This window comes from Aulonocara stuartgranti (genome assembly GCF_965226115.1).
Source record: "Aulonocara stuartgranti genome assembly, chromosome: 3".
Classification (NCBI taxonomy): Eukaryota; Metazoa; Chordata; class Actinopteri; order Cichliformes; family Cichlidae; genus Aulonocara; species Aulonocara stuartgranti.
In genome coordinates, this window is record NC_138941.1 from 53,908,135 (window position 1) to 53,924,235 (window position 16,101).

The 16,101-nt window shown below is 40.6% G+C and overlaps 1 long non-coding RNA gene across 1 annotated transcript; it reads right to left on the reverse strand.

Annotated features, from left to right (window-relative positions):
- Positions 1 to 7,762: 7,762 nt before the first annotated feature.
- LOC309702906 lies at positions 7,763 to 15,535 on the reverse strand. The gene is made up of 4 exons (XR_014275784.1): positions 15,392 to 15,535; positions 12,761 to 12,895; positions 12,242 to 12,289; positions 7,763 to 10,702 (listed from the first exon to the last, which is right to left on the reverse strand). It is a non-coding gene; the product is annotated as an uncharacterized lncRNA (long non-coding RNA).
- Positions 15,536 to 16,101: the final 566 nt, after the last annotated feature.

Genomic DNA, 16,101 nt, shown 5'->3' on the forward strand with positions numbered 1-16,101 from the left:
TTTAGTGTTAATTTTCACTGGTTTAAAGCCACGACACACCATATAGCATTTAAAAAAATGCTTACACAAACTCCAGAAAGGGAAACGATTGCCTAAAGTGTTTGAAATCCAGCTTTTGGTGCATTAGGTGCTTTAAATTTGCAGCTTTTGTCCCATTTTTTTAACCACAGTCTCAATGTTTTGATCCAGATTATTGAATGTCTCAAGCTTTTTGTGGCATACAATAGTTTTCAACTTGCGTGTCTTGTCAGATTTCGCACAGTGATTCTCATGTGATGTCTAATGTTAACCACACGAGGGAGAAGTTACACAAAACTACAGCACAGACATCACTGATGTTGCAAAGATGACACTGATAAAGGATGGCAACAATATGAGAGGCAGAGCAAGATCAAGATCAGTAATTTCAGATGAAATTTGAGCCGCTGTGTTAAACATGGTTTAAACATGTCAGGTCGGGTCTTGGACTCCACCTCTCTGGGAACATCTCAGCCCCCCACCCCCCGGTGTGAGGGCCTATATCTCCCCTCACCACACTCCCTGGCGGTGGCTGATGCCCTCGTCCATCGATGTGTTGGTGGATCCTGGCGCCCGTGGCTTGGTCGGGCCCCTTCCGGGGGTCGGGGCACCCTCGGCAGGGCCACCCCCCACGTATCTCTGCTTGGACTCTCGCACTCTAGGGGGCCTCTGGATGTCTGGGGCCTGGATCTCCACCATACCTGCTTCATGCCCTGGGGGGCAGGGCTATGACTCCCCACACCCTCTAGTAGATAGTTGCATGGAGAAACCTTTTGAGGTTGTGACAGCAGGTGTACACACGGGTGCTCACAGAAAAACACTATATCTTCCTTGGCTGCTGCCTCAAAGCATACTGTGTACCGTCGGTCTTGTGTGCTGTTCAGCAACATTCAATATTTATTATTTACTGTTACTCTACTTACCTTGGTTGTTGCTGTGGTCTCCCTGCTGTGTTGTTCTCTTTTTGCTTGTTTTCTTTTTTGTTCCAACAGGTGATCCGGAGGATTATTTTTTAGTGTCTTCTCTCACTGACCCTCTTCCCCCCTATTTTTCTTTCTTTCCCTTTCCTATCCCCCATTCATGTCTGTCCAGTCTCTAATAACTTAAAATAAATAAATAAATAAATTATTATTAATAATAATAATAAAAACAATAATAAAGATCAATCAAATGGACCAATATACCAATCTAAAGCCATAAGGACCCACTTGGAAAAACAAATCCGCTGGGCATCTTTTTTGGCAGACAATAATTCTGATTGCTAAAGTACCGAACAAAACAGGCAAAAAAAAAAGAAAACAAAAAAGAAATGTACAGACACAGTGTCTCACAGTATAATGTAATCATATTGTAAATGGACTGCTGCTTTTCCTCTCTAACTAACTGCACACTCAAAGTGCTTTCAGTACATTCACCCAATTATGCCCATTTAGTGACTTCTAAACCAAAACACCTTGTCTTAACACACACGCACTGCAAGGATACGTTACCATGCATGCCATGTAATTTGATAAACGACCCACTAAACCTCTTCCTGAGCCACAACTGCCCCCAGGAAACAGATGCAGTCATCAGAATCAGAATCAGAATCAGAATACTTTATTGATCCCTGGGGGAAATTATTTTTTGTTACAGTGCTCCATTTTAAACCAACATTAAGACAAGACAGACAATACGCTAACTAAGAATAGTACCATATATACATATATATACATACATACATACATAAGTCACTCATAAATAAATATTTGGAAAAGAAACATGTGTAGCTGTAGCAGCAAACAGTGTGTTAAGTGGATGCGTTGTACAGGGAGATGGCCACAGGCAGGAATGATTTCCTGTGTCGTTCAGTGGTGCTTTTCGGTAATCTCAGTCTCTCACTGAACGAGCTCCTGTGACTGACCAGCATGTCATGGAGTGGGTGGGAGGTGTTATCCAACATTGTCTTTATCTTGGACAGCATCCGCCTCTCCGACACCACCTTGAGGGAGTCCAGCTCCATCCCCACAACATTGCTGGCCTTACGGATCAGTTTATTAAGTCTGTTGGCATCTGCGACCCTCAGCCTGCTCCCCCAGCATGCAACAGCATAGAGGATCGCACTGGCCACAACAGACTCATAGAAAATCCTCAGCATTTTCTGGCAGATGTTGAAGGACCTCAGTCGCCTAAAAAAATAGAGACGACTCTGGTCCTTCCTGTAAAGTGCTGTGGTGTTTTTAGCCCAGTCCAGTTTATTGTCAATGTATACTTCGAGGTATTTATAGTCCTCCACAATGTCAACACTGACCCCCTGGATTGAAACAGGGGTCAAGTGTTTCCTGGTCTTCCTGAAGTCCACGATCAGTTCCTTGGTCTTTGCCACGTTGAGCTGCAGATGATTCTGCTCACACCACGTGACAAAGGAGTCGACCACAGCCCGGTACTCTGTCTCATCATCCCTGCTGATGCATCCAACCACCGCAGAGTCATCAGAAAACTTCTGAAGATGGCAGGTCTCTGTGCAGTGGCTGAAGTCTGTGGTGTAGAGGGTGAAGAGGAAGGGGGAGAGGACAGTCCCCTGTGGTGCCCCTGTGTTGCTAATCACCTTGTCAGACACACACTGTGGGAGACGTACATATTGTGGTCTTCCTGTCAGGTAATCAACAATCCAGGACACCAGAGAAGCATCCACCTGCATCGCTGCTAACTTATCACCCAGGAGGGTCGGCCTGATGGTGTTGAAAGCACTGGAAAAGTCAAAAAACATGACCCTCACAGTCATGACTGGGTATTTGAGGAGGAAACTGAAAGATTAAAAACGGTACATCATGTCAGCTCGCTTTCATTTTCAGCAACATTTGAAATCTTAAAAATATTCTTAACAACAATACTGTGTCATTGATATAAGGAAGTAATATCCTTAGCCTGAAACACTGCCCAGCCGCCTTTTTATACACAATTGACAAAAATAATAAGATATTTATTAAAGAAGTGACTTGTTTTTTATTTAATTTATTTAATTTTTGACTTCTAACATTGATGTTGCCCCTGTCAGAGGAAAGAAGCTTCAGTTCATTCACTAAAACCCCCAAAACTCCCCGCTCTCCTTCCATGGCAGTTTTTCATTCTGGGGCAATAGATCAAAACATCACAACAGAGAGTTTGAAGTCAAGGCTTCATGAGGTGGTTAATGTTGGTTACCAATTGCTGTTGCTGGTGCTGTTCTTCCCATCTATTCCCACCTACCCCCCATTTACCTTTTACCTTGATTTTTTAAATAACCATTTCAAACTATTTACAGAACAATCAGCTGTTCTTCATTCAATAAGATGCCACACAAATTATTTGTGCCACTCCTCTCTCTCTCTCTCTCTCTCGCCATCACTCCTAAGACTTCCCCAGTCTTTTTTTTTTGTTGTTGTTTTTTGCTCATAATCACAGAGTGCTTGCTAGCACTGTCCTTAGACAGTAAACGTGACGAAACTATTGAGGAAAAAACACAGTGTATATATTGTTTATCATGACTGGTTTTACGTGGCCTATCAACACAATTTAAAAAATGGGATATGTCACCTTGCTTTGTCTTTAAGTGGTCATGTGATTGGCTTACCACAACTACTTTATTCTTTGTCAGTCATACAGCAACACTCATGCGATTGTTTTGCCCCCTTAGCTCCAGGTGTTGTGCTAGACTAGACCTTCCCAAAGTGTGGGGCCCGCCCCCTAGAGGGCGCGCAGAACCATTGCAGGAGGGGGCCGTGGTATGAAAAGGAAAAAAAAAACAAAAACAGTGCTTGGACACTGCTAGCATAATGGACAGGTTTTTTGACGGGGCTCCAACACAAACGCAAAGCAGGAGATGAAGCATAGCTGAATATGTTTCCAAACCAACTTCATTCTAAGCCAAAGACTAGAAAATATGGTGAAGCATATCTTCCCTTTGGCTTCACCTGCACAAGTGTCGAGGTAGGTCTCCCCTGCAGAATTGGTTTCCCTTCGTCGGGAGCAGCACTGGGCTCTTCAAATCACGGACAAACAGTATCCCACATTCTTGATTTTTAGTTCACAAACACTTGTTGTAATGACTAACTACTCCTGACATTTTGGAGATGTTAGCTCTTTATACAGTAAAGTTACAGCGGGATACAAATAACATCAGGCTGATCCTGCCACGATTTGTTTGTTATTCCCATCACTGACCCCAACTAATATTACTGACAACCATCAATGAAAATAGTACTACTGGTAAGTCCGAGCTCACCTCAAAAGTGATAAACAAGACAGCAAAGACCAAGTGAGGACTAATGCAGGAGCTGATGGAGGTGAGCCAACCAGCATGAACATGATTTCCTGCAACCAATCAGCACAAGGCGTGAGTCAGCGAGGAGAGAGCAGGTTAAAAAGAACGATAGTCAGCTCAGTAACTGGATGGTAAATATTTCAGGAGACAGAGGTGTACATAACAATGAGTAGTTATAAAAATAAATCAATATTATGAGACATATACAGCTGATGAGATGTAGAAAGAATATAAAGCAAACATTTTTTTTTTGTTGCTTTGTATGAAGAAAACCCGACAAAGTAACTAACTGAATCTCACCATGACTACATTTTAACTCTTTCTTCACTAGTTGTGAAAATGACACACATGGCCTATTTGTGGCTAGCTGGCCATAGTCAGAACCTGTTGTTTCTACAGCAGCTCCAGTACACCTTGAAACCAAGAGGTTTCAGTTTGCATACTCTGAGGACCAACTCAGCTTTTGACCTTTGCCAGTCCGAGCAGATGGCACGCAAATGTCAACGAGCACTTTGTAAAATATCACACGCATGAATCATTATTCTGGTGGAAACTGTGGGATTCAAACCCTGGACCTTTACATACCTGTGGTGACTGTACGAACTAGAAAAGCACAGTTCTGAGAGCTAACTTGAAAGTCTTGTTTGCATTTTATCAGTATTGATTTTCATTCTTTGTGAGTTATTACTGAGACTAACAGTCAACAACCAGATTCAGTATCTTCTGTTCCTCTTCTGTTCATCTAATGGAAATTCTTGGATGAATTCTTTCAAGTCCTTTGGAAGCCCAAGCTTAAATTTACTAACTTTACCTGGGGTGATAAACACTTACCTCATAATGTAACTGACTGGGACATAGACTTTGTCCCTTTCAAATATTTTCCTCAACCAGTTGCAGCAGGTGGCTGCCCCTCCCTGAGCCTGATACTGCTGATTTCTTCCTGTTAAAATGGAGTTTTTCCTCTCCACAGTCACCAAGTGCCTGTTGTCTTTATCCTCCAGTATAAACTCACTTTAGTCAACTGTTGTAGTGAACTGGAGATGTATACATAAAACTGAATCAAATGTAATCGTACCAAATACTATGAAAATTGAAACTATGTAGAAATATGGATTTATTATACTAAACCTGAACCACCTACACTCACATTCCAATTTATTAAGCACACCTTGCTATACTGTAACTGCTTTAACCCCCTTTAATTTTTCATGGCACTAATAGCGTCCTGGAATCCGTGCTGAGAGATGTTGGTTCATATTGACTTGATGGCATCACACAGTTACACATATCCATGATGAAAATCTCATGGTCCACCACATCCCAAAGGTCCTCTATTGGATTGAGATCCCTGTGACACTGTGTGACATGCATAGCTTTCATTCATTTTAGGCCAAATTATGACCCTGTCATCTAAATGTTGCAGTATAAATTGAGTCTCATCAGACCAGGCAACATTTTTCTATCTTGTAGAAACGCTTGCTTTAATTTCCTGTTATTAGCTGGTAGGAGTGGCATCCGGTTTGGTCACAAGCCCCAGATAAAACCCACCTAGTTCAAGGTTCAACGTGTTGTGCATTCAGAGATGCTCTCCTGCATATCTTGGTTGTAATGAGTGGTTATTTGAGTTACTGCTGCCTTCTAATCAGCGTGAAACATTCTGGACATTCTCCTCTGAAAGGAACCACTGCTCACTGGATATTTTCTCTTTTTTAGATCATTCTCTGTAACCCTAGAAAAGGATGTGTGAAAAAATCCCAGCAGATTAGCAATACTCAGACAGTCCATCTTAAATCAGCCCTCTTGTCCATTGTGATGCTCAGTTTGAACTTCAGCAGGTTTCTTTGACCATGTCTACACTGAGCTGCTGCCATGTGTTTGGCTTATTTGCAAGCACCAAACATACAACATCCAGCATGCACAGTTCTCATAGTTCTGTTAGCTGAGTCTCCAAATCTCTAAACACCATGCGTTAAGGGAACACAACTATAGTTCAAGAAACGTAATGTACTTGACAAAATAAGAGAGAGGACCCACAGTTGAAAAAAAAAAGGGGAAGAACATCATGTGACAGCCACCATCTGACTCAGGATTCTCCCCAAAACTGTCATGGTCCGCGGCCCGGCGTCCGGGGTGCTGCTGGGATGTCCACGCCCACGAGCGTGGCTGCTAACCCCACACCTGCATCCCATCCCAGGCGATCATCAGGTGGACTATTTAATCCTGCCCTACCTGCTGCTCCACGCCAGTCCGTAGTCGCCTCTCAGCGGTAACGTACGCCTGCGGGAAAAGAACTCTTATGACAAACTCTCCATCGGACCTAACACTGTTTTTTCCCTGTGTACCCAGATCACAACTCGGCGTGTTTTTGTTTACGAGCCACCTGCCTGTCCACCTGTCCGCCTGAGATTTGGTTCACCATCAGCTTCGCCGTCTCGACCCCTTTTGGAGCTCCACCCCCCTCTGGTTCACTCGGCCCGGCTATCACCGTGAGACGCACACTCCACCTTCCCTCGTATGCTGCCTTTTTTCCGCACCCCAGTAATCTGTCTCTCTTTTTGTTTTACAGCCTCTCACAGCCCCGCTCTCGGCGTTCCCTGCGCGGTCCCTCGGTTTCTTCTGGTTCCATACGTTGTTTTTCAGGCTACCCTCACGGGACACCTTTAGTTGCAATAAAAATTACTTTCTTTATTCGCTCCTACCCTAGTGTGTGTGTTCTGCTACTGGGTCCTGCCTGCGCTCGGAACTTCGGTTCATGACAAAAACTAAAATTAATGAACTGAACTAATACTTAAGCAGGACTGCTGGGAACTCCCAACTCAATGTGTAGATGTTACCTCTTTTATACAGTATGTGGCAAAACCCACCAATTTAATTTAAGTACTTAGGGGGTCATATAATCTACTGTGCAATATAAAGCGCCTTGAGGCAACTGTTGTTGTGATTTGGCGCTATATAAATAAAACTGAATTGAATTGAATTGAATTAAGCGCAATTAGAAACACTAAGAAAGCCAGATTTGTAAAAAGGTACTAAAAAAACATTTGTTGGGGCAATTCAAAGTGTTCAGCTGAACAGGGAAATATTGTAGGTCTGCTCTTACCCTTACCCTACTTCTACCCTACTCTTCCTCTTCCTGCTCTGTTATTTTTTTATCTAACACCTGCAAAAGTCACTTGAGGTCTCTTTAATATTTTGACACGTGACTGAGTTGTTCTTCCAAGTTTGAACAGGTGCAATATGACTGAGACCTAATGAAACCACTGTGTTGTACTTTAAAGACGAGTGCTATATGATGACCTTTATGCTGATTTGCTGCTAAAGCGGTGTTTGGATCAGTGGAATTGTGCTTAGAGTTAGAAGCTTGGAGTCATGTTGCTGACACACAACAGCTTTGTGTTTTCAGTACATAATCAGTGTTGGGGAGTAACGGAATACATGTACCGCCGTTACGTATTTAAAATACAAAATATGAGTAACTGTATTCCGTTACAGTTACCGTTTAAAAAGGTGGTATTCAGAATACAGTTACTTTGTTGAAATAAATGGATTACACGGCGGTACTTTCCTGTTTCATATTGTTGTTGTTCCAGGCGGCAGCGTTACGGTTGCCATGGTTACATGGTGACGCGCTCTCTTTGCGACTGTGTGTTTCCTGGGTGAGAGAGCGCCTTTTGTTGTTGTTGTTGTTGTGCTAAGCTAAAAGGTAGAGTGTTACAGACATAGCCCTAAAGAATGTAGCATCATGGGCAGTGTAGTCACATTTCAGTGCTGCAGGGAGAATGGACTGCCATACCTGTTATGTGTCTGTGAGCGCGAGGAGGGAGAAAAAGGAGAGTGGAAAGGTACGAGTTGTCATCGAGCGAAAACGGGAGCTGGAAGCATGTAAATATAATAATAACCACTGCAGCCAAGAAGAGTGCCTGACGAGCCCAGTTGTAAGTAAGCTATTAAGACTCAACTGTACACCGTGTTCGTGTTTTCCTCCGAAACAACAAGTTCCGTTGGAGCAGCCTTTCAACGCCTCTCTCTGTCTCTCGCTAGCAAACTTGACCCACACAACAAAGTAAAGCTATTTTTCGGCTACGAGCCGACAGGGACCCCGCCGTATTAGTCAGAGGTCCCTTTACTACGGTTCGGAGTCCGGACCTTCAGTAACAGTAATAAATCACACAGCAATAGTACATTCATGTAGTTGTAAACAGCGTGATAATATATTAAGTAATCCGAAGTATTCAGAATACGTTACTGTCATTGAGTAACGTAACGGAATACGTTACAGAATACATTTTGGGGCATGTATTCTGTAATCTGTAGTGGAATACATTTTAAAAGTAACCTTCCCAACACTGTACATAATTCCAATTTTCATGTATATTTATTCAGAAAAATCAGCAGTGAGGATGATGGAAAGCAGTGACATCGTAAATAACAACAGCAATACATATGAAGCTTTCCTTCTTTATAAATAAAATACAGTATGAGACATATAACTGTTTTGTGATGAAAAATTGTGTATAAAACATTTACTATGTTGAATTTTTCTTCTGTTGAATAAGTGAAGTAGGACAAAGTGTCACGGCCAGCGGGAGCTGACTGTGTGTTGTGAGCAGAATAGTGGACCCAAACGCAGAAGACGGGAGGAGACGGTACAGAACTTTAAACAAAAAGCGAGACTTTAATAGGACTGATGACAAGAGTGCAAAACAAAACAACATGAACAGTGGCAAGGCTAAACTAAAACCTAAACTGGAAACACTAGAAATGACTATGACGACTATGAACATGATTTTGTGTAGGCATGAAAGAAACTGTGAAATACAAACATGAACTAGACACATGAACATGCCCTGAACAAAATCATGAAAATCTTGGAAACCTGAAGTGACACGGAGGGCAGACGACCTGACACAGAACAAAGGAAGAAGGAGGACTTAAATACACACAGGGGAAGTGGAAACACACGGGGAAACAGCTGACTCAAATGAACATAACAACATCACAGGAGAAGAGTAAAACTAAACACATTAAAGAAAGAAACACAAGACTTTCAAAATAAAACAGGAAACATGGAGCGACGTAGATATGACGACACAGGCTTGACAACATGAAACACGCAAACAAGAAATACATAACAAATAGCACAGAAGGCCTGGGTGAAACAGACTAAACTAAAATTCACGGCCAATTAATAATCACAAACTCCACATTATCTTCAAAATATAACAAGAGATCAAAACCAACTGAAAGCGCTGGGCCAGAGCCAGCCCTGACACAAAGTGAACAAAGTGAATTTATACTGTTTGTTCTTTGAGCTGTTCCTTTATTTCCCATGAGTATTAACAGCACAGTGGTCAGATCTACATACACTATATAACCAAAAGTATTTACTTCTCTGCCATCACATGCATGTGAACTGGAGTGACAGGGTTTCATATGATGTTGGCCCAAACATTTTCAACTTAGTTTATGAGAATTTTTCACCATTCTTCCAGAAGTGCGTCTGTGAGGTCAGACACTGATGTTGGATATGAAGACTTGGCTCACAGTCTCCGCTTCAGTTCATCCCAGAAGTGTTGGGTTGAGGTCAGGACTCTGTGCAGGGCAGTCTTGAGGACATTTGAACTTTAAAGTCATTTTAAACCCTGTATGTATTTAAATCTAGACTTACTACTTACTACAAGTTTAAAAGGGCTTTACAAGTCACACATCTTCTTCTCTCATTTGTTTTCATGTACACCTAACAATGGGTAAATGTTGTTGCTTCTACAGCAGCTCACCTGCACTTTGAAACTAACTTGAGTTTCAAACCCTTGCCAGTACAAGATGATTGCACACACGCAAATGTCAGTGAGTTATTTAAAATATACCACATGCATGCATGAGTAATTACAATCATGGCAACTGGGGGATTCAACCCTGAAATTTGCATACCTGGAAAAGGTGACTGCACCAATAAAGAAGGCACAGTTTTCATGGTTTATATGTCAGGTGTTTGCAGCTTATGTGCTAATTTGAAGTTTTCTTGGTTAGAATTGGTGAAAAATAAAGATTGTTTTATTTCTAATGGCTTATTCATCTGAAAAAAAAATAGAACAGCTCGCTCTTAGTGGATTTGTGGTTGCAGATGTTGAATACCAGAAGCTCATTGCCGAGAAACACAGAAGTAATCACTTTAACAATCAAACCACTAATCTACTCAGTAAGAGCAGGATGATAAAACTTGCGGGTGGGGGGTGAACAGGTTTCCTGTGTATTTACAAGCAGCTCACACTTTTCAAAAGAAAAAACAAACAAACTTTTTTTATACTAGCATACACAAAGCTAAAAGAACATAGCTCAGGCCAAGGGAACAGAGGTCAGCATTTTCAGCACCAGTTGTTTTCAGTCCATGGTTTCTGGGAGCTGCGAAGAGAGATAGAAAGCAATCATGCAAAACAACATTTCCTCATTAGCAGAAAAAACAGCCTAATTCTGAGCTAGCTCGAAGCTTTCAGAAGGGGGAAGAAACTCAGAGGTTATGCAAAAGACCAGAGAATCACCTAATAGCTGACAGTAAGCCAAAATTTGTGAAGCAGCTTTCGTTGACACTGGAAATTAAGGAAAATTGGAAGTGCAATTCTACCTTAGGTACGTAGGTACGTGAGAACCTTATGTGCCTGTGATAGAAATTTGCTTTTAAGTGCATCAGATATCATCACCTTTCTAGGAAGGTTACAAGGTGAGTCCTTCCTAGTTATCTCACAACTCCTGATTTCCCCCAAATTTTTAAAACTGAGGTGAAAAGCACAAATTTGGCATGATCCATGACAAGAATGTCTATGGACAATTCCAGGTTAAAACCATGCAGGCTGGCAGAAGAGTAGTTTAGTGCCTATTGTCTGTGAATGTTCTCAATCATTCAGGTCATCGTAGTCTAAGGAGCTTGGAAAGAAAAGTGTCTGGACTTCGTTTCCTTGAAGATGGACGTCAGTGACCCAGTGTTTTATATCTGTTTAAGTTATATTCCCTGATTATGTATTATTATAATTTATCTCGTTCCCCGGTCATGTCTGTTGTCACTCCTGTCTCTGTGCTCCGTGTTTACGTTGTTCAGTTTCACTCTGTGCTTGTCGTGTTTCCTGTTTTACTTTGAAAGTCCGTTTCTCATGTCAGTGTTTCTATTTTTGCTTCCCTTGTCTCGTTAGGCATAATTTCTCCCAGCTGTGTTTTTCTCCTGTCTCCCATTCCCTGATTACTCCAGTGAGTATTTAAGGCCTGTGTTTGCCGTGCTCTGTGTTGTGGTGTGTCCTCACTGTGATGTGTTTTTCTTCTATGTTTCTGGTAACGTTATAGTCCTCTGTTCACAGTTATGTTTTCTAGCTTCCCGGTTTAGTTTCACAGTGTCTTAGTTCCTCGCTGTTAGTTTCTAGTTTTCTACTTTTCGTTTCTAGTATGTTTTACTACAGCGCACTAAAGTTGCCTCTTTTAGTTTACCCTTGTGTCCTGCGACACTCAAAAATCAGTAGATGCACTTGGGGAACCAGGTCTTTGGTGTCTAACACAAATATAAATCAATATCCAGATAGGAGTCTCCAAGTCTGAGTGCATGCTTCTCAGAAAAGGGTCAAGTGCTCACTCTAGGTTAAAAATTAGTTGGTTCTCCAAGGGGGAGAGTTGAAGAATTTTGGAGTCTTGTTCATGAATGACCAGAAAGTGGAGCCAGAGATTGACTGACAGACTGGTGCAACACTTTGCCAGTTTGTCACGGTGAAGAGAGAAATAAGCATGGAAAGTGAACTTGATCATTTCCAGGGCAATCTACATCCCATCCCTTACTTATAATTAATAAGTACACCATGGTTAGTTAGCCTTCAAACTTAACCCCCTATCCCATTCAAAACATCCACTTCTGACTTAAACAACCAAGAATTGTTAACACAGGCCAGAGCAGGCTAACATTACCTGAGGAGCCTGTCGTGTCTTTTTCTGGAATTTCACCACTGCCAAAATCTGAAAATGAAATAACAACTAAGGTTAAGCTGTTACATTTACTCATTAAACATTCAATAAAAATAGTAATAATAGACTCCAGCCCCCCGAGACCATGACAAGGATAAGCATGGATGGATGGATATTTATATTTATAGCTGAGCTGTTTCATTAAAATTTAGTGTGGTAATGTACAGAACCAGAATTACAAAAAACAGTTGTCTCTGTCCAAATATTTATGGACCTGATTTGATTTTGCCATCAAAATATCATTTTGATTAAAGAGCATCCACAAAGTGATGGATTAACCACTGCAGAAACAGATACAACTATTTTGGTAATTACAAATACTGTTCATAAACTTATGGTCTAATAAATTTGTTAAGCAGTCTATTTCACTATGTCAGAAGTACAGTATGTTTGGAGTCAGCATCCTGTAAAGATATTTACAAATTAGAACTACAGACATAGAGCAGAGGAGACAGATATTACCTGACAGTAGAGAGGCCAGCAGTTCAGTGTCATTTATTATTAAGGTTGAATTTATTTCGCCAGAAGTAAAAAAATAACTATAATCTTCATCATCAAAAGGTGGATCATCTCCCTCTGATAAAATAACTCCAGTACCTTCAGGGATAGACAAACAAAAATAGCAGATCAAGTAAAGTTGTAGCCCCAAATATATATAGCATTTAAACAATTGAATGAACATTTTAAAAAAAAATAGCTGCTGCCCCAAGCCGAGGAGTTTAAGTATTTCAGAGTCTTGTTCATGAATGACCACAGAGTGGAACAGAAAACTGACTGGTGGACCAGTGCAACTCTATACCAGTTTGCTGCGGTGAAGAGAGAGCTATGTGTGAAAACTGAGGTTGATGATTTTCAGGTCATTCTACATTCCTTTCCTTACTTAGGATCAAAGCTGTAGGTTATGACTGAAATGACATCATGGATACAAGTTTCCTCTGATGAATCCTGGGCTCAGCACAACAACAGAGAGAAGATCTTGGTCATTTGAAAGGGGTGCAGAGTAAAGCTTCTACTCCTCCACACTGAAAGGAGCCACAGGAGTTGGTACAGCCAACTGACCGTGTCTCCTGGGCATGTGCTGATATATTACAGTGTATGCTAAAGATATAAAGCTAGCACACATTATAACGTATTTAAAATAACATCCAGCCGAAACAATAAAGCGATAGACAAATGAATGAATCAATGATAATGACCCAATAACATATACATGATACTACATAATAGTAATGCATCTGTATGAGGTCACAGGGCTGCATATCAGTGTTTTCTATCTTCATGTCAACCTTTTATGAAAGTCAGCAGAAACTCCCCCTGTCTGGGTAGCATGAAGGGGTGAACTCTAAAGTTCCAGTTACTATTTATTTCCTTCTCATTTACTTGATTCAGGTTTTGAAAATATTGCAGGTTGGGTTAAAATACGTCCCATCTCCCAGGGCTGGTGGTACAGGGTGCTTTGTGTTTCATTAAACACCGGTGTCTGACAGTCTGGCGCTAAGGAAAGGATCACAGGTCATTAATGAAAACTTCATTTAGTTTTGCTGAAAGAAAATTCATCATTTACAGCAACAAACGCTAAACGAAATGAAGAAGCAGTGAAAAACAAATATTCACAGTTCATTAGCTTGTAGAGACACATTTAACAGCCATAACTTGAAGTACTTATTTTCGGTGTAACTTTATTAGTCTCTCACATTGCTGTTGAGGATGTTTGGCTCACGAACTAAAACACTCATGTTGTTTTAGTTCATTGAGGTTTGTGGGTATTCAATTCTGCACGACTCTGTTTAGATCCCTCCAGAGCATTTAAATTGTGTTAAATGAACTTGAGTCTTTTCTTTTTCAGCCATCATGTTGCAGATTTGCTGATCTGATTGGGACCAGATTCCTCCTGCATGACCCAGTTTCAGCTAAACTTTATCTTTGGCTGTGAAATGAGACCAAATCATTACTCCACCAATAGTGTGCAGTGGCCTATAGAGTCTGAGAAATGTCTCTTGTATGTTTCTCTCGCGGTCTCGCCTCGGAGCTAGTGTTCTAGGATGACTAGGATGACTACCATTGGTATAGAGTAGGAAAGCACTGTATAAGAACCAGTTCATTGACCAGTAACACTTACTTTTCTATTAGTTTGTTGCATGTTTTTGCAACTTTTTTGAGACATGTTGCTGCCATCAAATTCTAAATAAGCCAGTATATTTTCCTAAGATGCTACATTTTCTTAGTTTAAATATTTGATCTATTTTCTATGTTCTGTTGTGAATAAAAATGTTTATGAGAATAACAAATGATTACTTTCAGTTTTTATTTATCGCCTATATACAGCTCCTAGCTTTCAGTGAGCTTGTTTCTCACACTCTGTATTTTGGTTTAGGTTTTGTTGTATAAATAGTGACATAGTGTAATGTCACGTACTGTTCATTTGAGGATGTGTCTCAAAAATGTTATGACTTGCCGAGGACCACGTGATTTTTATTATGCCCTGATATGTAAAATCTCGAGAAAGAGCCTTTACTTTCTTTTTTATGCGTATAAAACATGTACCTTATTTGAAATGGTCTCTTTACAGCTACAATATGTCTAAAATACTGCATATAATTATTTTTGATAGCACATATAACCTATCATATATTAATTAAGCATTAATAGTTAGAATTGTAGTTTTTCTTACTAGTAAACCACATGAAAGGTTAAATAAATGTTAATTCACCAATAATTAACAACAGTTATTATAAGTGTTTCTTTTGTCTGAGCTGTTTGAAAAGTATTGGCAAATGAGCCAAAAAGAACACTTTTTAAAGCATTTTAAGGTGGTTCTTTCAGGTAAACCGAGATAGAACTTGTGCAGATCTGAAACTACACACTAATACACAAAAAAAGATCTGCTCACGCTCAAATGTTGAACTTTAGAAGTCGCAAAGATTAAATATAACCTACATGTTCCCGACGGTCAAAGGTACTTTCAACGATCAACATCTCCCCAGATCCTGCCTTTGAAACCCCATCAATACAAATCATGGCTGAGACACACCCTACCATGATGCCATTTAAAAGCAAAACAATAAACCACACGCACAGTTTTAACTCACTCACCAAGAACCCACAACAGCAGGCAAAGTGTCATCGTTGGCATCATCCGTTAATGCTTTGTTGTTCTTCTCTGACAAATTTGATGTGAAAATTTCAAACCAATCTTCTCCTCGTGACTGACAGCTGTCACCTTGATGTCTGCTTGAACTCTTCATTCAGTAAGTCTTGTATATACAAAAACAGGAACTAGCTAAACCACAGTGAACTACATCAGCTGACTTGTTATTGCTTGCAGACTTATGTAAAGCTTTGACTTTGACATCAGGGCCACCATGAGGTCGATAATTGCAGCTTTTGTTACAGGTCTTTTGTACAGATTTGAAATGTTTATCCAGAGGATGCTTTTTACTCTAGTGGTTCTCTGACTTTTCCATGACTTATTTTCAACAGATCTTACTTTGAAGGTTAGCTTTTCTCATGTGTAATGTTTAACTTCCTGTGTCTGTCTTCCTCCGATTCCCTGATTGGTCTCACCTTTTAACACTGCTACATGTTGACTAATTAGTTTAAATATATACATGCCTATATGTACACGACTTAAGTGTTACCAGATTATAAATGTGCAGGACCTGATAATGTGATAATACAGCAAAAACTTGCTGCACAATGTAAGTGCAAAATCTCTCCTTTGGGTTAGGCACCAGACTTTATCACTGATTGCAAAAGCTAAAATGCAAACATTATCTATGCCACAAGAAGAAATGACCAAGACG